The sequence below is a fragment of the Tamandua tetradactyla genome, chromosome 12 (genome assembly GCF_023851605.1).
Source record: "Tamandua tetradactyla isolate mTamTet1 chromosome 12, mTamTet1.pri, whole genome shotgun sequence".
Classification (NCBI taxonomy): domain Eukaryota; kingdom Metazoa; phylum Chordata; class Mammalia; order Pilosa; family Myrmecophagidae; genus Tamandua; species Tamandua tetradactyla.
The window spans coordinates 19,493,028-19,518,403 of NC_135338.1; the positions used below are offsets into that span (position 1 = coordinate 19,493,028).

Consider the following 25,376-nt stretch of genomic DNA (forward strand, 5'->3'; position numbering starts at 1 on the left):
GACACCAGAGGTCAGGCTTGAATCATTGTATTGCACTGTGCAGCAGGACACAAAACTTTGTGGGTGCCTGGTGAGTCAGGACCAAGGAGGGACAAACAGCTGTATGTTTTATACATAGCAGGATGCAGAAATGTTTATTTAAGGCAACGTGACCAGTCATAAGGCAAGTTGGAAATGATAACCATAATTGGGGTGAGCTGCAGATATGATTTATTGACCTTTACACTGAGCATGTGGGGGACTTCCCAGCTGGCACAGTGACTGCCTCACTTGAGGTTAATGGCTGCTGGCTGACTATGGCTCATTTTGATGGTTTTTTTTGCAGACTCCACAATATACTAGCATATTTACCAAACACAATCATCATGAACATTAAAAGAAGAATTTTGTAAAATGTGCTAAGCAAATGTTAATTACTAATCATATACATCTGTTAAAAGTAAACAATATATAATAAATCCCAGCCATTAACAAATACACTATCAATTTCAGAATTAATTAATGCCTCTCTTAAACCAAGCAGCTGACCCCTTCTCAACTATAGGCCATGGAGAATCCTTTAATAAACTCTGCTTTCCTCGAATTACATGTAAAAGTACAATCAATATAAAAGTGGTCACAAATGTTATCTTTTACCCCTCAGTCCATCAAGTACCTAAACAGATTTCTAGAGATTCAGCATAATTTGTTTCAGAGGTAAACACATGAAGGATTTAAATTCCTTCTACATATGTTCTGTGACCCAGAAATTAGGATTTAAAGGATGGTTTTTATTACTGAATTGTTAAATATTCCTTTTTGCTTTCTGGTGTACTGAAGTTGACAGAGGGAAATACCTGAAATCGCTAAATAGTAATCCAGCTGCTTTGATCTCTGAAAAGGCTCCTACAGCCTTACCTTCTGCCCTTCTGATTGTGAAACCCTTGTGACTGACCTTCATTTGTACCCATTTATCCAGTTTTTCAACTTTAGAGTCCTGTGATCACTAAAGACAGCCCCTAATATTTATTAATGAAGAGTCCTGGGTTAGCCCAGAACTGACCCACCCCAAGTCCAAAGTCATCTTGATAACCGAGACTGGATCTAACCAGAATGGGCCACTTGACATGTGCAGTAGCTTAGACGTTAACCTACCGGTTACCTGGACCTCATCCCGCCATTTCTTACACATGTGCTGTGACTAAGCATGTGACCATCTGTGCGTGCTCAATAACCAGATCCTCTAATGACACCAGCTGGGGCCACTGAGCTCATGAGCCTAAACCCTGCCCACCTTTTCTCTAATCAAACTATTAGAATTACTGCAGTTCAGGGAGAAAGATTTTTGGCTCTCCTGTTAGGAGAGTAAACTTTTTCTCTCTGAAATCCTGGGGTTTCAGGAATTGGTTATTGAGCACATCAGACAATAGAATCCACAGCCTGTGTTCGGTAACAAGTTCCATCCATTTTCTTAATCACCTTCCTAATAGTTTGGTTTACGAACAAGCTCTTCGGATCTGCCTGACTTCTAATTTTAAAACTTCCACTCATGCTGTTTTTCCTTCCACTGTTTTGAACAGTTTGACCTTGGGCAAAATAAAAATGTTTTTGATGGTGCAAATAAAACTTAAATGACATCTTATTCCAGGAACTATACTTCTCCTGTTTGATGTTGGAAGCTTGGAGGGAGGTGAAATGCCATGCCAAAGTCACAAGAACCATCATCAGTATCAGACCAAACAAGTCTGGATTCATAAAGCCAAGCAAATCATGTCGACTGATAAAGCCAGATACAAATGTATTTGCAGGTTTCAAATACATTTGAATTGAAATTGAGTTGAAAAGAATGTCAACTCATCAACACATAGAGGTAGCTATCAGAGGGATTTCTCAGGTTGTGATCCTGTACTGAGGGTTTTATAATAGCTTGTTTCTAAATTAAACAGAAACCCGCCATTACAGGAAGTTCCCAGAGTGTCCAATCCACTTCAGTGATTGACAGCTGAAAAAGAGCAAAATAGTCTGAAAGCAGGCATGAGGGCTAAGTGTGTAAAAGGGAATAATTCCACAAGGACACTGGTGCCATGCAGATGCTGATTCAGTGTCCAAGGAACAAGACCTGTTTAGCTCCAGGATCCAGTAGGCTGTCACCAGAGTTGCTGTGAGCAGTGTTTCCTAAAGCCAACACACTCCCTCCAGCCATGCTGGCGAGCCACTTGCACATTGGCTATGTGCTCACCAACAGCTGTGCCCTCGGGACTTAGTGGAGGGTTAGGGTAATGCAAACAGAGTTTACAGCCTTCCTTGGAAACCCTGGAATTGTCTGAAAATTATCACATAAGCAATTCAAGACAAATTACTGTAGAATTTTACTTAAAATAATATATATATACACCTACACACACATATATATATATATTTGAACCTATTATAATGAAGCACTATCACATTCAAGCCCTGTACAAATCTCTATTACATGAAAATTTCACTTTTGCTATTTTTTCATTTTTTTATTTTAAATTGGGACCAAATTGAAGTCGGCTGTACTGACTCTTATACAATCAGGCTCTTATTTTATGTTTCTAATGTTTGGGATGCAGAGATTCTAAGTAACGTGGGACCTTACTGTTACATGTGTCTACTATTGTAAAAGGTTGAAGAGGAGCCAAAGGGGAAAATGAGCCCCCTGATGGCCCTGCTATATTCCTAAATTTGATTTGTAAACATAACACAGTCTGTTTCCTTAAATGATACAGTGTGATTTGCTAACATACATTGGAGTATTTTCTCTAGCATTATATTTAAATTTTTCAGTCAATTCTTATAATTTAGATATTCTTATATATTTAATTCTACATTTGCTTCACTTGTTTGACACTTGAACAAGCATATCTTTGTTTTTTTCCTTTGCTAAAAGGTTTTAATTTCAATCATGTTAGGAGTTACAAATGCCTTTTAAGGGAGCCAAGGAGGCAAGTTCCTAAATGGTCTCTCTTTTTTTCCTTGAATGATAAAAAATTGCTAATTTGTCTTCAAATGCTCTTGAAGGGCGCCTGGGCAGGCCGGCGGCGTCTGACATGGATGTCATTCTGCGTAGGCGAATTTCCTGCTTTATTTCTCCTTCACTGTGAGCCGGCTACTCGCAGGAGACAGAGGCCACCACACGCACACGCAGCGGGTCCTGCCTTGCACTGGGGGCCTCAACTCGCGCCGGCCGTGTGGCCTTCCCAGGACAGCCCTTTTCCCTGAATTCTTTCCGTATCTCAGAGTCTGCGTTATCACCACTTCGGTGCATGCAGTCTCAACTTCGCTCCTCTGCTGTTCTGCTTTCTTAGCTCTGTGCCAAAGCCACTTGCCTATAGCGCTCAGACTGCGCGTACCCAGCGTCCTGGCCACTCCCACGGCGCCGGGAAGGCATCTGCGGTCCGGGAAGCCCCCACCCCGCTCCCTCCTCCAGAGCCCCCGGCCCAGCCCGGCTGGCACGGAGGGGACCAGCTGCCCCGCCACCCACCCGCACGCTCCCTCCTCCCAAGGGAGAAGGACGCTGTCCATTTCGCTCCACCCCTGGGCCCTGCCTCCCCCGCCCTTCCCATGGCCACCAGAGCAGGTTCTGGAGCCAGGTGGGGTGGGGCGTGGCATGGGTTGGGTGGGGTGGGTGGCAGGGCGGGACCGGGTGTGGGATAGCATGGCGGGGTGCGGCGGGACGTGGGGTAGCGTGGCGGGGCGTGGGGTGGGGGTCGTGGGGTGGCGGGGCGGGGCAAGCGGGCCTCTTCCTAAGCTGTATCTCCCTGCAACCCTGGGAGCCCTCCATCTCGGGGTGTCAACAGGGACCCCGTCCCATAACCGCCAATTCCACAGCAGGACCCTCCCCCCCAGGCCCACCCTGTGGAATCACAAAGCAAAGCAGACATCTCACAGCCCGAGCAGTGGGGTGGGGAAGTGGGGGTGGGGGCAGAGGAAGTGCAAGGAAGCAGGATTTTATTTATTCCGAACCTGCCTGACGACACAGTGAAAGAGCAGGAGGCAGAGGACTTACTTTGGGCCTTAGGTTGCAAAGTTTATTTGGGTTTCCATTTCTTCAGTTGTGTGTGTGTGTGTGTGTAAGGAGAGAGAGAGAGAGAGAGAGAGAGGGAAGGGGGGCAGGAGGTGGGGGAGGGGAGAGGGAGGAGCTGAGATCCCGGGCCCCTCCCCACCCCCCAGGCCGCAGATGCCCTTCTCCTGGGGCAGTCCCCAAAGGCCGTGCACGCGTGCCCAGCTGGAGGGCCTGGTCACCTCCTGCCCCCTAGAGCCGAGCCCAGCCCCTGCTCCCAGCACGGTGCGCTGGGGAAAGCCTGAGCCCACCCACTCCACCTCCGAGCTGCCTCAGACACCCCATCCCCTTCGCACCAGGGTGCAGTCCTCCATCCTAAAGAATCCACCCCAGTGAGCACCTGCCTCGGGCATGTTCACACTTCCCAGCCCTTTGCGCCAAGGCCCTGCCCTTGGTTTGGCCTCAGCTGGACCCCAGGTCACCCTATCCCCAACTCTGCTCCCAGATGTCTTTGTTCTAAAATGTTAACTGCTTTTCACCAGGTTAATTTTGTTGAGTGCATTCTTTAACTAGGCAAGTGTTGCCCGAATATGTATGTGGCCAATACCTAGTACAAAAGCTGCTAGTATTTTAGCCCGGTTCTCTGGCCAGCGGGTGTGGGGTCCCTGGGAAATGGCGCAGCCCACCCCCTACGAATCTACCCTGGGGGAGCACTTCCTTGAGCCCTTTCAACTCCAGGGTAAAGTTGCTTTACAAACCGAAACAAGCTCAGTCCCCAGTAGGCAGCTTCAGTGAAACCCCCTCTATCTCTGTTTAAAAACTCCAGGGACCTTTTCTTTAAATAAAGACTAAGGGAAACAGTTATTTTTTCAAAACACTTTTGTGCTCAATTATGTTTAGTGGAACCGGAATTTGGAGTCTGTTCCTACGACAAGCACTTCCTCGCCAGGCGTCATCACGCCATGCGTGCAGCGGGAAAGAGCAGGAGCGGCGCTGTCTTGCACCAGGAAGAAAACAGTCTACTCCATTCGGGAAGATGATGCCATAATTTGGCTGTTTATTCAAAGTCAAGAGTTTAACATGGGAGTTTAAATTCAAGTTCTCCAGCCAGGTCCTGCAGCCGTCTCTTAAAAATAAAGCTTTTTGGACAGTGGTTTAAAAGGACTGGGGAAGATATGTCCACAGCCGAAGTGGACGCGGTGAGGCCGGCGGTCACTCCTTAGAGTGAGGATGATGGGCCTGGCGGGAGTGGGCTGGCTGGGTGGCTCCTGCCTCCACTCCCGACCACCTGAATGAGCGTCCCGGCTGGGCTGGGGCACACCTCGCTCCCCCCAACCCCGGGGCAGGGTCTGCGGGGCCCAGCTCAGCCGCTTTGCCATTTTCTGCGGGGAAACCCCCATTCAGGATCCCGTGGAAGGGTATGTGTGTCGCAGCGTGACCCAGAGGCGCTCCCTGCACGTTCCTGGACTGAGCCCGCCGGAAGTGCTTGGTCCCCCGCCTCGGGGCCCTGTCCTGCAGGCGCCTCACACCATGGTCATCACCTTCCAGGTGGCCGATGGGAACCGACGGAGCCTCTTCCTTAGGGCTCGGGAGGCCTTGATGGGGCAGAGCTTGGGCACCGGGGACACAGATGGCCTGGGGGCAGCCGGGGCTGACAGAGGCCACACCAGCGCCCCCACTCTGGCCACCCCCCAGGTCCATGCCAGGCCATCCCTGCTGCTGCAGCCACAGCCCTCCGAGTCCCCGTCACTGGACTCCCCATCCCCAAAGCAGTTGGCTGTGTGGTCACTAGCGTCTTCCTCGCTGGTCTCTGCGATGGTGGAGTGGCAGAGGGATACACACTCGGCACAGGTGGTGGAGAGATGGGATGCACCCGGGACGTGGGGGGCATGGTGCAGCAGCTGGAGCCTGGCCCTGGTCCAGAGGGCTGCCTCTCAGGCGACAGAGTGTGGCTTCCCGTGCCTTATCGCTGGCCCTTTTCTTGACTTTTGCAGCCTTTGCCCTGGACTTGCTCATTCTCAGCCTCAGGGGCAAATTGCACTGGCCACTGCCTGGGCTTGGGGCAGCCATCCCGGGGCTAGGGCGGAGCTCATGTCGCTCTCCCTACTGGAGGGCAAGGTGGCCCTGACCTTCCGGCAATAAACAGCAGTGAGTGGCTGCTGCACCTAGGGACAGGGAGTGGGGCCCCGCCCACATGAGGCCCAGGAGAGGCCCGTGGGGCTCTTCCCCAGGGTGCAGCTGCTGCAGGGGATGGATTCTTCTGGAAGGATGGTTGGGTGCTGGGTGTCTGTGAGAGACCCCGGGCCTTGGGGCCTGCAGTGGGCTGTGTCCGTGCTGCCCCTCCCAGCCGTGCCTCCCTCTCCCTCACTGCCCGCAGAGCAGGCCAGTGGCCCAAGCCACCCAGCATGGCCGCCTCCCTGCCCTCTGCGCTTCAGCAGGGGGGTGGCCACCCAGGGGCAACTGCTGGGCCCCCGCATCCCCGCAGGGTCTCCCGCGGCCCCGGGCCAGCTGCAGCAGCCTCTCAATGTAGGCCTCGGCCTACAGTGGTGGCTATTTGAGCCCTTTCTCCATCTAGACTAAAAAGAGGAAATCTGCAGGAAAGGCAAAGTTGTCATTTTCCCCTCCATTTCAGGATTTTTCACTCTGTCCCTCCATGGATGTGCCCTGGCTTGGCCCCTGTGGCCGCCCCACACTGTGGGGGGGACAGTGTCCCACTCACTGGCCCTTCTTTACCTGTTGAGATGGGCCTGGGCCTGCCTGTGCCCGAAGCCGGGGGGGAGTGCGCTCTATGGCAGGGGGTCTCTGTGCAGGGGGGCCGGCTGCATGTGCTGTTGTCTCATTGGCCGACCTGGGCCTGGCAGAGGGCAGCTGGCCACGCGGCAATGAGCTGCTGAGGGACGAGGAGATGGAGCCGCTGAACACCGATGTGCAGGAGGTGGACAGGGAGTGTGAGCTGCCCTCCCTCAGCTCGTAGAAGCCTGGGCAGAGGACACACAGTGCTGGGTCACGGCATGGCTGGTCGCACCCCCCAGGCGGCCCCACCAGAGACCAGGCTGCCCATGCCAGGCCAGCCCAGTCAGGAATCACCTGAGTGTCTGCCTGCTGTCACCTGCTCCTGTGTGAGCAGAGACACACCTGGAGACAGTCTCCACCCTGGACGTGTGGCCACAGGGTTTCACATCCCTTCGCGTGGCCAGCGGTGGGCTCAGTCCCAGGTTCCCTGCCTACAAGCATCTGCTTCTTCCCCGAGACTCTACCCATTCCCCTCCCAGGTGCCTGTGAGTTCATCTCACGGAGCAACCCAGAAAGGGCGGCCATTAATGGGGGGCCCTGGGGCCTGTGGCAGCATAACTCCCATGAGGGCACAGCTGGCAGATGAAAGAGGAAGTGGCAGAAGACAGCGCACCTGAGCAGACCCTGGGACGGCACATAAGCCATCGCGACCGATTTCTGATGATTACAATCTTAGGAAACTTGTTTCCCAGTGTTGCTTGGAGAATTTTAGATTAAAAGTGAAAGTGCCCTGTACCGTAAAAGCCAGCCATGGGCATGTGATTATGTTTCTGCGAGCTTTACAGCGGGGACAGCAGGGCAGCACAGGCAGACATTACTTCCTCATCCTCTCGGACACATTAAACTGATTGTAACTAGACTGATGTAAACTTACCGACACTGTAAATACATTTCTGTGTTCTCAGAAGACATAGCTGTCTGCATCCCCCGTGGGCGCCAGTGAGAACAGACCTGAGCATGTCTTGGTCTAGAAAGAGTAAGAAACTCACAGGGCTATATTTCCATGAAAAGTAACACTTCTCCAATTGAAAAATACTCCTTTTTTTTTTGTCCGAATATAATGCATCTAAAATAAAGTGTTTCATTTTCAATATTCTTCAAGTGATATTTGCTTTTCCAGGCTTAATTACACCTTCTAACCTTCAGATTGGCCTGAGAAAGCCAGCAGGAAAGGCTCCACCTTTGAGCCCAGGGCGTGTCCCAGGGCGTGACTGCCTAAGCAGCTTCCCTTCTCCAAGGCTGCGCTCGGTCCCCAGGGGCCCGCAGGGGAAGGGGCCGCTGGCTCCCGGGGGCCTACCTGAACTGGGCCGGCTGCCCAGCCCGGGGCTCGCTGGCCATCTCCTGCATGTCCAGCCACGGCGTGCTGATCTGCTGCCCCAGCTGCTCCAGTTGGGCCTTGAGGCCGGTGTCTTGGTGTCGCAGCCACGACTGGGGTGGAAAAGAGGAGACGTTAGCATGGGTGCCTGGAGAACCGGGCCTCAGGAGGGAAATGCGCATGGAGACAGCCTGAACTTCAGAAGCCCATGTATGGTACAACTCCTTCAACTAATGTCTTTTCCTGCCGTACAAAGAGAAAAAAATCTACTGTTCCCCACATAGGTTCTTTTTCTTTTGTCCATTTGCAGGTTTTATTATCAGCAACTCTCAAATGGGTGTTTCTTTATAAGGATACAAAATAATAGTTCATGAGAATGAAAATCAGGACCAATAACAGCACAAATCTGTTTCGTTTCCTCTCTCTTTTTTTTCTTTTTTGTGTTCTAAGCAAGAATTTACTTTCCCAGGCTCATGCTTAATTTATCCTGTCTTTCTACCTGTGTAGTATATTCTATGTGTACTATATCCAATGATTTCAAGAATTTGACAAAACTTTTCAAGAGATAAGCAGGTAGATAAGCAGGTAGGACCTAACAAATGACAGCTTACTGTCCCTCATGATTTATGAAAACTATGCTAACCTCCTGGTGTTTCAAGGGGATAAGAAAGTCTCTAGGAAAGAAAAAAGGTCTCCCCTCCCCTAGGTGACAAGTACCAGCTGAGCTGTCAGAAGTTCTAGGCAGAGGTGCCCAACAGGGTGAGGTGCTGCAGGGACAGGGCTTCACCCAGCACTCAGGACGGGGGCTGCCCAGCCTGCAGACCGTCCCAGGCACCCGTCCCCTCCAGAAGCCTGAGTCTCGGCTCTGCCCCTGAAATGGCCGGGGCTTGCCTTCTCGGCTTCCATAAATCTAAAACGGGTTGGCATGAGCAGAAATGTGTACACATAAGGGCCAATAATATATATTCAAGCAACTAGCTCAGAATGGTTAATGCTGATTTCTTTCTTTCAAATGGCAACCTCACCCTGTTCTCAAGGTCCACTACAGAAATTCCTTGTTCTGATTAACAATTAAGTTTAAGGCAAATAATTAGTGGATATAATTATGTGGTCCATACATTTAAGGAAATGATTAATCCTGACCCAAATTTATATATAGGAAATGGGGAATTCCCCTAAGTCTCATATTATGGGGCTCAGGGGAATTATTTCAATGATTTCAAGAATTTGACAAATTTTTACAAGAGATAAGCAGGTAGTAATAATTTCCTGTTCTTATGAGAAGATTTTTCTTCTATACAGATTTTTCAAACAGGGGCAATGATTGATTCCCTGTCCTATCAGGTGAGCTGTTTGGAACCTAAGGGGCAGCACATCGAGCCCAAATGCACAGATTCTCCCTCGGGACCCTTCAACCTCCCACCAAGTCCCGCCTGAATATGCTGCTTTCTTTGCATTGCACCTGTAAAGCACCTAGGATTTTACAGTAGCAACCTTGAAGCCTTTTGATATTAACTGTAAATAGGAACAAGACCAAATCATTCCTGAAGTAAATCACCATCTGACACCATTCAGACCAGCCCAATCCACAGGTGTCTTCAGAAAGGTCACCTGCTCCTCTAGTAGAGAGGAGGCCCCAGGCCCCACTGCCCATTACAAAAACAAGATTACTGAGTTTAACAAAGGGGCAGGTGAGCATTTTTAATGCAAATGACTTTTCATCACATAAAGCAAAACCATGATGTCAACAGAAAACTGTTTCTCAGTTCAAACTTACTGCTTTAAAACTTGTATTTGACTTCTTCTCTTCTAAATCATGATTTTCTATTTATTTTGAAGGAGGAGGTATTTGGATTTCTTTGCTGGCTTCTTTCCTGCCTCTGTAACTCCCCTTCCAAAAAGAGAAAAAAAAGAAAAAAACGCACCTGCGTGTTGTGCTGGAATAACTGCTCTGTGATGAATGTTTGGCAGCCAGCGCTGCAGCTGCTGGCTTGTGGTTAATGGTCCCGCGCCACAGAGCACAGGCTCTCAGGCAGTCAGGATTGTTGCCACATCCTAGGACCAGTCTGCAAGTCTACAGAATTTCACTCTCCATGATTCATCCCTCCCATCGCCCTAACTTGGGGTCTTTATGTTGGTGTGCTTTTCATGAACTCCTTCTTAGCAGAAGACTTTTCTTACCTGTTAGTCAAAAGTAATGGACAGGACAGGACTGGGTGGAATCCATTCCAAAGCCAGCAGGAGAGACATTTGCGTCTGTGTCCAGAGAGAAACTGTTAGAAGTCAAGGTAACCCATAGCAGCAAGTGAGCAGTTTCTGCCCACCTCAGCTCTCCACTTCTGCCAGGATTCTGGCTTTCACCACTGTGTTTCTCAAAGTGTGCTCCCGAGGGCCCTGTGTTAAAATTCCCCAGACACTGGAGAGGGGTAAGAAGTTCTCATGGAACAGAGCACACAGGTGGCTTCTCAGGAGGTGGAGTCACCTGGCACACAATGCAGATTCCAAGGCCCTGCCCCACACCTTTTACCTTAAATTGTCATGGCAAACCTGGGAATCTGCATTTTGACACTTCTTGGGAACCACGAAAAGTTTATGACCACACACCATCTATTCAAGGGTTTTATCCCTTTCTTTGGAATGCTTGCTTTATATGCTGTAAGAGAATGATCAGATTTTCATTTGCTTTGCCTTTTCCTCCTTGCCTTCGATTCAGCATTCTGGACTTCTGAAAACCTTCATGGTATATTCAGAGGACAAAAGCAATAAATGACTTAAAATTCAGGATACAGAGACGGTATGTAAAGCACTACCTTTATTTCTTTGAAAGCTAAAAGTGTTCAAGCAAAAGCACTTATGCATGGATTCTGTGGCTTTCCACTTCCGTTGTGCCAGTGGGGACATTTTACTACCAGGTTTCCAGGTGTGAAGAGGTCAGGAAGCCTGTAGTGGCTGACAGCTCCATCTCTGAGAAATGAGCACTAGCAACTGCCAGTCAGAGCCTTGTACCATCCTGTGCAGCTTTCTTTGTCATCTTCAGCCTGCATTCAATCAAAGCAGGCAGTCTGTCCAAGAAAAATACCAGGCACTGTGGGTACAGTTGCAGACTCATCCCCTTAACCTGCTCTCTCAGCAGTTAATGCTTGAACCTGCCAGTGAAAGGGAATCATTGCAAGCTGTCACTTTTAGAACAAGTTGTGACCAGCAAAACCAACTACAATGAAATTCTTAAGGGTAGATTTTGCTGCAAAGTGCCAATGGCCCTTTTATTTTTTCAAACTTCTGACCAAACAGTGTCTCTCTTCTGAGTCCAGCAGCACGCAATGGCGAGCGAGGACTTTTCAGACCACTCCCAGGCATTGGATCTGAGGGCCCAAGTCTCTCTACTGAGGTGTCACTGGGGAACTTAATCCATAGAAAAATGGAAATGCCTATAGCCTCTTGAGAATGACACAGCTCCCTTGACATTATAAGCAATTAAGCCAGAATTGCTTTGGTCAAAGGTCATGGAAGTTTTCATTACCTTAGAAATACTGAATAGGAAGACAAATACCTAAATTATTTTCCCTTTTGTTACAGCAATAAAAGACACTCATTTATCTATTCAACAGATATTTACTGAGCACCTACCACTGTGCTCTGTCTTGTGACTTAGACATAGCAGTGAAAAAGGTGCAGCGAATCCTTCTGTTACAGTGATGAGTATTATTTCCCAATTACAGTTTAAATCCCCAGAAGCTCATTTTCACTTGGGAATCCTGAAGGATAAAGCTGCCAAGGGTTAGATAAATTTTCTTCCTGTCTTCACACCTGATTGATAACCAATTGGGAGTTACTGGGGTGTGTAATTGCCAGTACTAGAGATTAAAGTCTTTTGATTGTATTCTTTATGGAACTCCTATGCTCCTACTTTTTTTTCCCCTGTAAGAAAAAACGTATATGTGCTAAATGCTGGGCTGATGTCATGCAAATTCAATTTTTGTTCTCTTTTGATCACATAATTAGTTTGGAGAACAAAGTTTCAAAACAAAGACTGACTGTTCCTTCTGGTCCCCACATTAAAATAAAAAAATAATAAAAAGCAAACAAACAAAAATCTTTGATCTCCTCCAAAAGGCACTTGTGCTTTGAGGCTGAGCACTCCCAAGTGTCACCTGGGCATTACTTAGGTCGGGTTAATCATCATTGCCTTTCCCCCACCCCTGAACCACCTATGTGGGCCTCTCCACAGCTCCCTCCAGTGACTCCGGGGCACCGCTGGCCTGCTGAAGTCATGGACAGAGAGAGGCTGTGTCTGCAGCTAGCAAGCAAAGTTAACATACTTTTAGGACTCCATAAACGATGGTGATAAAGGAAAGTATGGAGCCTCCCCCAAGAGCCAGTCTCTCGGCATGGCTGCAGCTTGCTACAGACAGGACGGGACACTGGGGACTCCAAGTCCCCGTCCTTCCCCATGGAGGTCTGCCACCTGGAAGGGGAAGATACTGGAATCCAGGGAGGCAGTTCAGGACACTGGATTTTCAGGTTCTGAATCCTTTTATCCAGAAGCACTTCAGGAGTTAAGGGTAAGACTGAGCTCAACTGGGAGTGTGCTCAGCTTCACCTGGCTAGGTTCCTTCTCTTAAAGACATCAACTTTTAGACTGGATGGATTTGGGTTAGTAATTAAAAATTCAATGCACAGTAACAGAATATAACCTAACCAAAGAGTCATTGTTCTTTAACGTTTTTACTTTTCCTTCAAAGACTGCCTCCTGCAAAATTCTTTTAGTCATTTCCAACAAATTAAATGACATCATACAAGGGCATAAGAACCACAATTATCTTAAATCATGTATAAAGGGAACTGGGGTTTGGAGGAATCAGAAAAGGTTCCCCAGTTTTACCTGCTCTCAGGTAAGAGGACACACCTCTTTTTGAAGATCAGGTTACATTTTCAAGGGAGGAAGCCCTGAGCTTACCCATGCTTTCCCTGTATTTTCTGGTGGTGACAAGACCCCTTTCAACCTCACCTTACTGAGCACCACTAGGGTTGCACTTTTCACGCTGCCCTGTCCCCCCTTAAAGCCCTGCAGTAGGAAGCAGGTTAATTCAGAACTTCGTAGAGGGTAAGATAGGAGGACCCAAAGGAGAGTCCCACCAGGGGAGACCAAGTTAACACATTAGAATCTGAGCAAGAAGAATGAGGGCTAGGCGGGTGCAGCTCCGAGGCACTGCTGTACGCGGGGCCACTTCCACTTCCCGGCTCCTTCCCTGCGGCCCTAAACCACCGCGGCCAGTAGCCCCTTACTTTTACACCGCATTGCCTTCCACTCACTCCGGAACGGGCGCTCGTCCAGCCCTGCCCTCCCGCCACCCCCGTCCCAACCCCCAACCCCGGCCCGGGTCTTTACCAGCAGTTCCTTGAGCGCCGCGAGCATGGCTTCCAGCCGGGGCTCCTTGTCGCGGGGGTCGCGGGCCGGGACCTCGGGGGCCTCAGGGGGCAGGCAGCGGATCCCGCGACGGCGGGGACTGCGCGTCCAGGACGCCTCGCAGCAGCGCCCGCTGCCGCTCACGCAGCACCCGCAGCTCCTGCAGCCCCGCGCGCACGGCGCTCTCGCCCAGCCGGCAGCGGTCCCAGCCCTGCGCGGCGGCCAAGAGCCAACATCTCTGAGGTCAGCAGCCCCGGCTGGACATCGCTGGCGGTCGCAGGGCCGCGGAGGAAGGATTTGGGTGCCGGAGCACGTCCGAGCCGCCTGGGCGCCCAGGGCGCGCCGCGGGGCCCGCGGAGCCGAGGTCCGGGTGGGGGCAGCGCGAGGTGAGCGGCCGCGGGTCCCAGGCCAAGGGTGGCGGCCGTCGGGGCCGAGACAGAGCGCGCGCGGCAGAGCCCCCGCCAGCCCAGCGCCGCTCTCCACCCGGCAGCCGTGGATCCGGAGCCCGCCGTGCTCTCGCCGGGCCCCGCAGTCCCTCCGCGCGGTTCCCTGTCCCCTCCCCCAGCTCCCGCAGGTCTCTGAGGTGGGGTGGGGACGTGTTAGTGCAAGGGCGAGAGTGGCATTTGCACATGTTCCAGGTCACCCCCGCCCTGGTTTCTCGGCTGCCACCGAGCAACCAAAGCCTGCGCGTCCGGAGCCCGCGGGATGCTTGCAAGCCTGACGCCTCCCGGCCAGCGCATCCGGGTTTCCCCGCGGACCTCCAACCAAAATGTACACTTGTGTGATAGATGGGCCATAGCGGAAGAGCGGATGGAGCCAGGCCAGAGGGCGGGAGGTAGGCGAAGAGGAAAAAAAAAATGAGTTATTGAAACATTGAATGGGATCGTTATAAATTCTGTATAAATTTGAAAAATATAATGCCCACTTTTCTAAATGTGTATCTGTAGTTGGGAAATATCGCTGTATCTTTTAGTAAGTGCTCCATTGAGAAATGACTCACATACCATAGTATTCACCGGTTTAAAGTGTACAAATCAATGTTTTTTTGTATTCAGAGTTGTGTAACCATCAGCACGCTAATTTTAGAATATCATGTTCTCCCACCTCAAACCCCCCCTCCCCCACCATAAAATGAGCCCTGCTCCATTGGTAGTCATTCTCCATTCCCCACCCCCACCCCCAGCTTTAGGAGACCAATAATTAACTTTTGGCTTTTGAATTGTCCAGAACAAGCAATAGAACAAGCATAGATTTGCTTGTTCTGGACAATTCACATACATGGAATCACATAGTATGTGGTCTTCTGTGACCACTTCTTTCATTTAGCATACTGTTTTCAAGGTTTATCCACTTCTATCCAGCATGTATCACTACTTTATTTCTTTTTTATGGCTGAATATTATTCCATCATATGGAAATGCATTTTTAATCCATTCATCAGTTGATGTGCATTTGCATTGTTTATACTTTTTAACTATTATGAATAACACTACTGTGAATGCTTATGTGCAAGTTTTTGTGTGGACATGTTTTCAATTCTCTTGAATAGACACCTAGGAGGTGAATGGATGGGTCATATGATAACTGTGTTTAATCACTTGAGGAACTCTTCAATCTTTTTTCCAAAGTGATTGCACCATGTCACATTCCAACTAGCAATACATGAGAGTTTTAGTGTCTGCATCTTCACCAACACTTGCTAGTTTCCATTTTTTTCATCTGAAGCCATCCTAGTGGGTGCAAGGTGGCATCTCATTGTGGTTTTGATTTGTATTTCCTTGGTGCCTAATGTTATTAGGACATGTTTGCGTGTCCTTATTGGCCATTTGCATATCTTCTTTGTAGAAATGTCCATTCAGACCCCTTGCCTATTTATTAAATTTTTATTTAATAAATAACAATTGTTATTGAGTTGTGAGAGTTATTTTTATATTCTCGATACAAGTCCTTTGTCAGATTCATGATTTGCAAATATTTGTTCTCATTCTCTGGATTATCTCTGGAAATCTTGCAGTGATTTTTTTTTTAATTTTAAAGAAATGCAATCATCTATCTTTTCGTTCATTGCTTGTGCTTTTGGTGCCATAACCAAAAATCATTGCCTAATCCAAGATCACAAAGATTTATGTCTGTGCTTTCTTCTAAGATTTTTATAGATTTTACTCTTACAGTTACGTCTTTAATCCATTCTGAGTTAATTTTTTTGTATTTGGTGGGAGGTAAGGATCTAATTTCAATCAAATGCGTGAATACAGTTGCCTTTGTGCTATTTGTTCAAGTGAAGATTCTTCCCCTGATGAATGCTCTGTGCATGCTGTCAAAAATCAACTGTAAATGTGAAGGTGTATTTCCAGAATCTCAATTTTATTCCATTGAGCTTTATGTCTATACACATACCAGTGCCACACTGTCTTGACTATTTCCATTTTGTAGGAAGTATTGAAGTCAGCAAGTGTGAGTCCTCCAATTTTGTTCTATTCTGGGTTTCTTGCCTTTCTAAATGAATTTTAGGATCAACTTGTCAATTTCTGCAAATAGACCTGCTGGCATTTTCATGGGGATTGCACTGAACCTGTAGATCAGTTTGAGCAGTTGCTGTCTTAATAGTAAGTGCTCTGAACCCAACTATGGGATGAACACAGGTGCCTTTCTACTTAGGTTTTCTTCAGTTTCTCTCAACAGTGTTTTGGAGTAGTCTGAGTATAGGTTTCGAACTTATTTTGTTAAATTTGTTCTTAAGTATTTTATTCTTTCTGATGTTTCTGTAAATGGAATTTTCTTAATTCCATTTTCAGAGTGTTCATTGAAAGCGTATAGAAATACAATTGATTTTTGTATATTTATCTTGTTTCCTGAAACCCTGCTGAATGTATTTATTAGTTCTAATAGTTTTTTGTGTGAATTCTTTTGGATTTTCTTTCTGCAAGTTCATGTCATCTGCACTTAGTTATGGTTTTACTTCTTCCTGTCCAATCTGGATGCTTTTTTCTTCATTTACTTGCTTATTTGCTGGGCTAGAAACTCCAGTACAATGTTGAATAGAAGTGGGGAGAGCAGATCTCTTTGTCTTCTTCCTGATCTTAGGGGGAAAGTATTCAGTCTTTCACCGTTAAGTATGATGTTAGCTGTGAGTTTTTCTTGTATACTCTTTATCAGGTTGAGATTCTACTTCTAGTTTATGAGTTATTATATCAAAATACATGTGATGTTTTGAAGCTGCTTGTGCCCCAGAAAAGGGAGAAGGGAATGTTCTTTTAATCCATTCCTGTGGGTGCAGACCTGTTGTGGGAGGGACTTTCTGATTAGGTTAATTGAGTTGATACATGCCCCACATGGGTCTTAGTCCTCTTACTGGAATCCTCTTGAGAAGATAAAAGACAGAGAGAAGCTTACAGAAAAAAGCCCCAGAGAAGCTAAGAGATAAGGATACATCCAGAAGCTCAGAGAGGAAGCCACTGAATCCAGAAACTGGAAGCAATGAAACCCAGGAGAGAAGGGAGAGACCAGCAGATGTCGCCATGTTCCTGGCTGTGTGACAGAGGAGCTGAGGATTGCTGGTGCCAATCTTTGGGGAGAAGGTAATGCCTTGTTGATGTCTTAATTTGGACATTTTCATGGCCTCAGAACTGTAAACCTGTAAGTTAATAAATCCCCTTTGTAAAAGCCACCATCCCATTTCTGGTGTACTGCATTGCATCAGCTTTGGCAAACTAAAACAAGAGACATTAGAGTTTTTAGATTATTTTCTGAATCTTTTATTTACTTCTTGGTCCTCTTTATTTATCTAGTCACCAGTACAGTAGTGGAGAAAAAGCTTTAGGCTTGGACTTGAGCGACTTCAGTTCCAAGCTCCTGCACTCACAATGTGGTAGTTAGAGTCAGTTGTCAACTTGGCCAGGTGAAGGTGCCTAGTTCTGTTGCTGTGGACATGAACCAATGGTACCTGAACCTCATCTGTTGCTGATTACATCTGCAGTTGGCTAGGAGGTGTGCCTGCTGCAGTGAATGAGGTTTGACTTAATTGGCTGGTGCTTAAATGAGAGAGTGCAATGTAGCACAGCCCAAGCAGCTCAGCCCAGGCCTTTGGAGATGCAGAAAGAAATCACCCCGGGGAAAGTTGTTGGAACCCAGGGGCCTGGAGAGAAGGCCAGCAGTAAGAAAGAACCTCAGTTAAAAGTCAGCTGCCTTTCCTCTGAAGAACTATATGTTTTTAATGAAATAAATCCCCTCTTATTAAAAGCTAATCCATCTCTGGTGTGTTGCATTCCAGCAGCTAGCAAACTGGAACACTCAGTTTCTTCATATATAATTAATGTATTAAAGAAAATAAGTAATTAATTTTTCTTTGTTAAAAATTCATTGATTCTTCCTTTAAGTTTTCTTCTAGAGAGACAGAGAGTGGATATGAGCCCTTGGGCAGTTATTTGTGTTGCAAATGTTTTCTCTCTGTCTGTGGACTCTCTTGATGATGTCTTTTGGTGAACAGAAATTCTTCATTTTAGTATAGTCTTATTTATAATTAATGTTTTTTTGTGTCTTTTTCAAGAAATATTTGCTCACTCAAACTCATAAATGTATTATTTAATGGAATATTCTTACTTTTTTGCCTTTCTTATTTAGATCCACAATCTACCTAGAATTGTTTTTTGTGTATTGTGTGAACTAGGGGGATCATGATTCACTTTTTTCAATAAGTGAGGCAGTATTTATTGAAAAAGAAATAAACTTTTGTAGTGTTACCTTTGTCAAAGATAAAGCGTCCATGTATATTTGGGTCAGGCTCCTGGCCTGCTCTTCCTCAGCTGTGTCTTCACTACTCTAGTGGGGTGAATACGATCCCCCACCAAGTTCACATCCACCAGAACCTCAGAATGTGGCCTTGTTTAGAAATAGGGTCTTTGCAGATGAAATTAATTAAGTTGAAATGAGGTGATGCTGGGTTAGGGTGGGTCCTAAATCCAATGACTAGAGAAGAAGAAAGAAAATATAGAGATACATACGCACGTCAGGGCAGAAGGTCATCTGAAGATACAATCAGAGACTGGAGTGATCCAGCCGCAAAGCAAGGAATGCAGCAATCTCAAGCTTATGGAAAAGTTGCACATACAGTACAAAGAACCTCTCTCCCTTTTTTCTCAAAACCATTTGAAAGTATGTTGGTGACTTGTTGCCCTATCACCTAAAATATTTTAGTACATATTTTTTACCCTCTTATCTATCTCCAAATTCAATAATTAAAATAGGAAAGTGACACTGACTCATAATTACCTTCTAATCTTAAAGTCTCATTCAAGTCTGAGCAGTTATCCCCGAAATGCCTTCAGCACAGAAAGACCTTGTCCAGAACAACACGCTGCATTTAGTCACCATGTCTTGCTGGACTGCATTTCTCTGGAACAGTTTCTCAAACTTTCTTTTATTTTTATGACTTGGCAATATTGAAGGTTACAAGCCAGTTTTTTCACAGTGTGCTCTACAATTTAGTTTTATTGAGGCTTCCTTGTGATTCAGGTTACGTCTCTTAGGCAGGAATATCCCAGAAATGGTCCTATGTTATTGTCATGTGTCTCACCAAGTGGGACATGGTCTCAACTTGCCCCATTACTGTTAATGTTGACATTGACCACTCTCTCTAATCTATAATTTATCTACCTATCATCATCATCTATCATTCATTTATCATCTATCTATCTACCTGTCTGTATTTGCTTGATTATTTGGTCAGGAAGGCAAGTGGAGGAAGAAAAAAACAAACATCAAGCAGCCCTAATAGTGCTTCTGGTTTTAGCTCTCTTCTTGGGGGAGAGAGAGGATCAAGGCATCCGCAGAGCTAGTAGAGGATTTGAGGTGGACAGAAAACATTGAATGACCATTCACTTGAGCCACGAGCAGACACTGCATTCCTTGAACTGAAGAGTGCACCTCATTTACTGGCAAGAAGAAACTCTCTGAATCCCCAACTCTTTCTCCATCTCCTCCATCTCCTCCATGACCTCAGTTCTTTTAGGACTTAGGAGTGGGGCTGAGGAGACCAAAGGCTCTTCACGTCCATCCAGGTATGCTGGGGAGCTGAGGGAGGGGAGGGCTTAAACCTTTATAGCTGTATTGGATGCAAGTCCCCAAGTTATTACCCCACCCATTCCTATGGGTGGTTTTGCTTGGCTTTGGAGTGGCTGAGGTTCCAATAACTGCAAGGCAGAGCCTGTAAAGAGACAGAAGGAAAGAGCCCTTGAGCCCAGGCACTCCCCAGACATTAGGCAGGGATCCCAAGAAACTGGGAAAGAAACTTACCCTGCGGAAGGAAACAAAGAGAAAACAAAGCCTCTCTGGCTGCTCCAGCCATTGCACTCAGCCTAGACTCCTACCCCATGCCTTGCATTCCAGCCAGAGATTACAGGGTTTCCCCCAACACTCTCACTGCAATCTCTTAAATCCCTATAGGAAAAAAAAGAGTCTGAAGTCATCTGACAGGGTTTGAGCAAGCATAAAGTGAAGACAAAAAAAGTTAAAATGAACTTCTCAGTTTGGGATTTGAGCTGATTGAACATTCTTGCTTCTACATCTGAATCCCTGGTAGAAATGGCTGCTCTCCCCTTTCAGGGGAGCATTGCAAATAGAGGGGTGCATTCATGGAAACTACCCCTCTACTGTCCTCTGGCCTGCCAGGACCATTTGGGAAGGGAAGAGGCAGCCTCTTCCCTTGGAGGTAAATTTTCTAAGTTTTGATACAACTACCAGATACACTACCTTCCCCACCCCCCCAGGATCTAAGACTTTATTTTTCTCTTCAATTTAAGGTAGAATTACATTATAATCTAGATCAATTTCTTTTGTAAGATGAGACATCTCAAGAATTTTCCACTCTACCTCTTTATACTTTTCTATATTTTTCTTGCTTTCTAAAGCACATAATTTATCAATGAGGATTAAGTTTGGCTATAACAGAGTGATTTAAACAAATAGAAAGTTATTTCTTTCTCATGTAAAACCAGGCCAGAGATAGGTGGTTGCAATTGTCATTGCCTGTTAGTGGCAGTGACCATTGGCTTGGGCTGGTATCCACCCTCACGGGACCGAGAAGCCTGGTGGGGCCAGCCTGGCACCAGGCCCACATGCCCTTTCAGAGTTCAGAGCAGGGAACCCAACAGAGCATCATGAGGCTGGTTTTCAGTAGAAGGCATCTTTTCTCTGGCCTCCCAGGTGTCAGCTCAGCTATAATGGAAAAAGATGATTTGGGTGAGTGCAGAAGCCACTCTGGTTCTGTAAGACCCATTATCTCTTGAAACAGCTCCTGTGCATAGCTTCCAGGGACCTTTGAAATAAGGAACTCTGCACTCAAAGAGAAGCCCAAAGCCTATTCTTTCCAATGAAAACTTATGTTAGACGTCACAGTCTAACCTAACCAATTTAGATAGAGTTAACCAATAAGGTATCAATTTAAATTATACATAATATTGCAGATATCACAGCGAACATTCCATAATTATCTTGTTCAGTAGGCTTTCAGAGAAATAGTGTTAAAAGATCATTTTACCAGGAAGGAAGAGAAAGGGTTTTGTCAGCCTTTTACTCACAGTACTTCAGGGCTGGTATGGCAGTGTCGTAGGATCAGGACACAATCATCCTTTTGTTTTGCCATTCTTGGCTACAGTTTCCAAGGTTACTTTATGGTCCAATAACCTGCTGGTGCTCTAGCCATCACATCCACATTCCATGCTTGCAGTAGGAAGAAAGTGATAAGCCCGTCCACTTCCCTTTACACTTAAAGTTCAGGGAAATTCCCCAGAAGCATCACTCAACAGTTCAAATTCCATTCACCGGCCAGAACTAAGTCATATAGCTACATGTATCTGCAGGAAAGCTGGACACAGAATAAACTCTGGATTCTGTTAATCCCAGGGAGAAAGACAATGGGCTGGGCAATTAGCAGTCTGTCCTACACATACGTTTGGTGGGGAAAGTGTGCTGTTAGTTAAACACAAGCTGATACTAAAAAACTCATATAAAAGTTGAGAAAGACATACACACTTCTGATTTGGAAATTCTCTTAATCAAAATGTGATAGTGTGCCCCAGAAAAACATGTTCTTAAACTCAATCACAATGGGTCTCAATCCTGTTGCTAGAGTCCTTTTTAAGTAGAGTGAAATTCAGACTCATGGAGAGAGAGAGAGAAAACCACAGAGAAAATATTTGGACGCTGAGGGTCAGGGGAGCCCAGAAGAGAAGGGAGATCCAGGAGGCTGCCTCATGCCCTGCCATGTGCCCAGCACCGGGGATCACTGGCAGCCGACCCCAGAACACTTGTCTTTGGGAAGACAGCATCACCTTGATGAGGACTTGATTTGGACTTCTTCTAGCCTCAAAACCATGAGCCAATAAATCCCTGTTGTTTAAGTCAACCTGTTGAATGGTATTTGCTGCAGCAATGAGTAAACTAAAACTCAGGGTAAGTTGTTTTCCCAAATAAATAATAAAGTTATATATATATATAGTTGAAAAAATACTCCACATCCTAAACATTAGTTCTTAAACATGTTAAAACAGTTACATATCCATCAACTGGGAAATATAACTAATGAAAGTTCTATTTTAAATTAATAGTGTTAGGCTAAATCATACAAAATTCCTATTTTTGTAGTCTAAAATGAACAAACATTGATGATTTTCTAACAGCTCAATCTATAACAAAGTATCAAAGTTTGTGAATAATTTAATTACAAAATATAAATCATAGCACACCTAAGTTATCACCATAATAAAATGACTCTTACTCCCACTTGAATTCCAATAGTCTTTCTCATTTGGGAAAGGAGTGGAATTACCACTGGTGTACCAAGAATTGTTCCTTCATTCTTAAGCACTTTAGAATTCTTTTATAGTTCTGAGATGCAACACTTACTGTGGTCAACAGAAAAGTGGACCCCAAAGACACCATGCCCCACCCTAATGCGGCACCCACATATGTCAAGTTATACAGCCAGATGAGGTTCATAGATGGAAGCAGAGCTGCAGAGTTAAGGAACTGGGGGATCATCCTGACTATCAGTGAGGTCCCCAAGTAATCAAATGGACCCTCAAAAGAAGAAGGAGAAGGTAGAAGGCTTGGACAGGGAGAAAGGACAATGGAAGACGCGGGACATTCAAAACACGAGGACCTTGACGCACGGCTGGGTCTGAGAGGAGGCGGTGAGCCAGGGAGCGCGGCCTTCAGCACATGCGCCCGGAATCAGGCCTCGGGCAGCCACGCTGTGCCAACACGGGGAAGAGCAGGGGAGTGAATTTCCCTCCATGGCCTCCATGAGGGGCACAGCTCTGCCAACCCCTCAGCCCAGGTGAGAACCAGGTCAGCCTGCCGACCTACAGCATTTAGGACTATGCATTTCATTGTTTTAAGCCACTAAGTTTGTGGCTATTTGTGGTGGTGACAATAAAACACAAATGCACTAACCTTAGTAAATCTCCAGTTTAAGGACTCATCATTCAGGGCAGAGTCTAGTCTCCATGGTTGTTTCAACTGTTTTTGTTTCTAATTCAATTCATGTTTGAGGTCCTGGAGGAATTTGCTCTATTAAGTTGTGCTGTGACTGGAAAGGTGGATAGCCAACAAAAATGATGTATTACCTAAATAATTTAAAGAAACAGGGCTAATTACTGATATAAAAACTCTAAAAAATTGATGACCATTTATCATGAGACGCGCTTTGTCTAGGGGTGGCTTCTGAGGCAGCTTCCTGAGTTTCCATCCTAGCAGAACCCCCTGTTCCAGAAGAAGGATATCGACTAAAGGGCCAGAGTCCTCCATTTCCCAGGGCGGTGGTGCTCCCCGCTCAGAATGCAGGTGTGAATTGTCTTTCCCCTGACTCTCGCCTTCCAGCTGCAGAGGGTGACATGGGGCTGACCCGCCATCCCCCCAGCCCTGGAGGCGCGGGAAACCCACGCGGGGCTGCAGGAGGACTCGCTCCCTCTGCCACACACCGGCACTTTCTCCTCCATCCTTCTCTCCTGTCAGAAGAGTCCTGGTCATGCTGAGCTGCTTCCTCGGACCACGGCTCTATCTCAGCCCTGTTCCATCACCGCCTTTGGCGGCCCCATGCCCACATTTTCTTCAGATATAACACAGGCCCCGAGAGTTCTTCATGCTCCCAGCAAGACCTTGTGAAACGGGCCTTTCAGCGGCCATGCCCCAAATCTCGCATTTCTTCTCACATGTTGAGACAAAGTCACTTGCTCCTGGCCCGTGCTCTGCTTCGGCCACCTCCTCTTCTCCCTGGTCCCACAGCTCCTGCCTCGCGCCTCTCTAATGCAGCTGTTCACAGACGCTGCCCACCCTGAGAGGCCTGGGGTTCTCCCGCAGCTGGGCTGCTCGCTCCAGTTTCCAAGTTCAAGGATGGCCAGGACTTGACCCCAGACCTTCCCTGTCCCCCCAGGCTGGGGCGGAGGCATGCGGGAACACCCAGCACAGAAGGCAGGGTGAGGGCGGGCCAGCCGGCAGGGCCTGGGAGGTTGGCCCCTGACTTCACCAGCACACGGCACATCAGCCATTGCAAACTGGTCACGTCTAAACCCCCCCAGTAGTAACAATTTGCATTAGTGTGGTACTTTTGTTGTACAACTGATGCCACAAATTATTATCTGTACTATTAACTATCATCCATAAATTATAGGAGAGTACACTATTGTGTTGCACAGTCCTATATTTGTTCTTTTTAATATTTTAATTCTAGTGACATACACACAACATAAATTTTCCTCTTTTAACAGCATTTGGACATATAATTCAGTGGTGCTGATTACATTCATAATACTGTGCTGTCAACACACCAGCATTCCCAAAAGGAAACTGGACCAACTAAGCATTTAGCTCCCCATTCCCTACCCCTGCTGAAGCCACGTCTTCTTGTTTCTGATGGTATGAATTTGCTCATTTTAATTATTAGAATAATTAGATAAGTTAGATGGTGCAATAGTTGTCCTCTTGGGTCTGTTTTATTTCACTCCACATAATGCCCTCAAGGTTCACCCATGTTGTCACATGCGCCAGGACATTGTTCCTTTTCAAGGCCAAATAATATTCTACCGTGCGCATATGCCACATGTTGTTTACGTATTCATCTGTTGATGGATGCCATGTAGCAGTTGTGATAAATGCTGCTATGAATATCAGTGTAGAAAAATTTCAATTCTATGGAGTATATACCTTGAAGAATGTATATTCTGGGTCATATGATAATTCCATACTTAACTTTTTGAGGAACCACTAAATTTTTTCCATAGTGGCTGCACCATTTTACATTTCTGTCCCAAAAGGAAAACTCCATGCTCCTCAACAGTCACCCAATCCTCAACCCTACCTAACTACTAATCTATTTCTGTCTCTATAGATTTAATAATATTTACAATATAAAAATTGAATTATACAATATATGGTAAAGTGTCTGGTTTCTTTGACTTAACATATTGGCTTTTAAAAATTGTTATTTTTATTTAGAGAAGTTGAAATGTGCAGAAAAGTCATGTAAAAACTATAATGCTCCCATATAGTCCCTTATTGTTGGCAGGTTGCATTAGTGTGGTGCTTTTGTTACAATCGATGAAAGTATTTAAAAATAGTTCTAATAACCACAGTCCATATTTACATTAGGTCTGTGTTTCCCATGCACTACCTTAGTATCACACCTTGTTTTCGTGTCATCCACTTGTGCTTCGTGAAAGAACATTCTTATACTTGTACTGATAACCCCAGTCCATCGTCTTCAACAGGTTTACCATTCTACAGTCTGTGTTTCATCTTTTGACTTTCATTCTAGTGACGTACACAACCCCAAACTTCCCCTTTCAGCCACATTCACA

At 46.4% G+C, this 25,376-nt stretch overlaps 1 long non-coding RNA gene and 1 pseudogene across 1 annotated transcript; both read right to left on the reverse strand.

Moving 5' to 3' along the window:
• Positions 1–5,058: 5,058 nt before the first annotated feature.
• On the reverse strand, positions 5,059–14,264 carry LOC143651362 (dapper homolog 2-like; annotated as a pseudogene).
• A 4,694-nt stretch (positions 14,265–18,958) lies between these two features.
• On the reverse strand, positions 18,959–21,113 carry LOC143651252 (uncharacterized). Its single transcript, XR_013159930.1, has 3 exons — positions 21,059–21,113; positions 19,816–19,959; positions 18,959–19,726 (listed from the first exon to the last, which is right to left on the reverse strand). It is a non-coding gene; the product is annotated as an uncharacterized LOC143651252 (long non-coding RNA).
• Between the last annotated feature and the right edge of the window lie 4,263 nt (positions 21,114–25,376).